The sequence below is a fragment of the Pygoscelis adeliae genome, unplaced genomic scaffold (assembly GCF_000699105.1).
Source record: "Pygoscelis adeliae isolate BGI_AS28 unplaced genomic scaffold, ASM69910v1 Scaffold654, whole genome shotgun sequence".
Classification (NCBI taxonomy): domain Eukaryota; kingdom Metazoa; phylum Chordata; class Aves; order Sphenisciformes; family Spheniscidae; genus Pygoscelis; species Pygoscelis adeliae.
In genome coordinates, this window is record NW_008824559.1 from 59,469 (window position 1) to 61,315 (window position 1,847).

General features: G+C 63.6%; 1 protein-coding gene across 1 annotated transcript in view; it reads right to left on the reverse strand.

Annotated features, from left to right (window-relative positions):
• IGSF9 (immunoglobulin superfamily, member 9) overlaps nt 1-1,847 on the reverse strand; it is a 14,211-nt gene that overhangs the window by 8,762 nt on the left and 3,602 nt on the right. The gene's annotated exons all lie outside the window — the stretch shown is intronic.

Consider the following 1,847-nt stretch of genomic DNA (forward strand, 5'->3'; position numbering starts at 1 on the left):
TCTGTGCTGGGCTGCTTCTGCCTTGGCTGGCACCGCAGGGGGCTGGGAACGGCTGCAGGACAAAAGCCAGGGCAGCCACGCTGCGGTGGAGGTTGGTCACACCGACATTTAGCACTACACCTCTTGCTGTTGTTGGGGGAACAGGGGATGACATGGTGGTGGGCTCTGCCAACCACCCCTGCATAGGGTGGCCTCAGCAGGGACCCCCCAGCCCAGGTAAGGTGTGTCCCTGCGCCCTGAGCATTGCTCCTAGCAGCTAGGCAAGAGAGCTGGTCCCACCGTGCCCTCTGCCTCCCCCTTGAACTGCCAGACTGCCTGCAAAATCCCTCCCCGCACCCTTCCCCCTTGCCTTTCAGGGACTGTTCCCCCACAGCCTTGGCCACCCTTTCCCCGGGGAGCCCCCCCAGCTGTCTCACGCTTAGGAGCCCTGATAACACCGTTCTGTCTCCCTGTGGCACGGGGTGGGGTCAGGCCGAACCCCTCGCCTGCCTCGCAGGGACGACCACTACAGAGCCCTCAAGGGGCATGGCGGCAGGGGGCTCTCTCGGGCTGTGGGGCCCTCGCCCCGAGCAGGCAGCAGCCCCGCACCCTCTTGGATGAAGAGGAGAAGGGCGCAAAGCGACAGCGAGCACAGCCCTTTAATCCCCTGGGCTATTATCAGAGCCATAATCGGCTCAGGCGTGCAGCAGGCAATTGGCTCAGCCCTGGCCGGGGTGCACAGCCAGCAGCACCCACTGCCCCGGCACCCCCGGGGCTACATGCCCCCAACCCTGCTGCAGGCACCCACGGCCCAGAGAGCTGCTCCAGGCTGGGGATGAGGGTTTAGCCCCAGGCATGCCATTTTCCAGGGTGGCCTTGCTCTCAGCATGCCGCAGCAGGGACACAGCCATGGTGGTGGCAGCACTGCACGCAGCTCTTGGCACCGGAGCAGCCCACAACACTCCTGTCAACATCCCAGAGCTCCCCAGGAGCAGCATCTTCCTGAAGCGTTTTCAACAAAGCAAGTTTTGCCAAACATTCCCCACCGCCCCGCCCCCCCCAATCAGCTCTACCAAGGAGCTCTGTGTCACAGGTGGTTTCCATGCACTGCTCGAGCCACCAGAGCCCAGGCCGGGCACTGAGCAGGTGCTACCAGCAGCGGGAGGCTGCATCCCATCAGACGAGCCTGGCGAGGAAGAGGAGCGGTGGGACCCGGGCAGGCTGGTTTGGGCACAGAGGTTAGGTGGTTGCGGGACAGGATCGCACACTAAATGCTGGGGCCATGCAGCCCTGTGTGAACCCAGCACACAAACACGTGCAAAACCTTCTTAACAGCACCCAGAGCTTCTTCCAGCCGCTGCAGCCACCCACCACATCTCTCATCCCTCCTGCCTCTCCCCATGGCCAGCTCCAACACAGATCCACAGCATCTCCTACGGCAGGAGATGCCGGGGACAGATGGATGTATCTGGATGCCTAGGGCCAGCATCCCTCACTCAAGAGCACAAAGCAACACCCCAGGCAAACCTTGGACACAAGGGGGATGGCAGGAGCAGGGAGAGGGATGGGAGCCACCTGTGGGCAAAACACCCATAGGATGAGGGGTCCTCCCACCCCTCACCCCAGAGCCAGCTCCCATGCCGAGCCCCAGGAAGCAGGGCAGCTCTGGAAAACCCCATCCCTGCCTGCAGCTGCCAGCTCACAGCCCCAGGAGCCAGGCGGGAGCAGCAGGCTCCTGAACAAAGGTCCCTTTGGAAGGGATCAGAGTGCCCTGGGGACACCCCCAGCCTCTCCCTAATCCCCTGTGCTGGCCTCAGCCCCCTCCTCCTCCTCCTCTTCCACCACCCCGCCGATAACACACCCGCCGC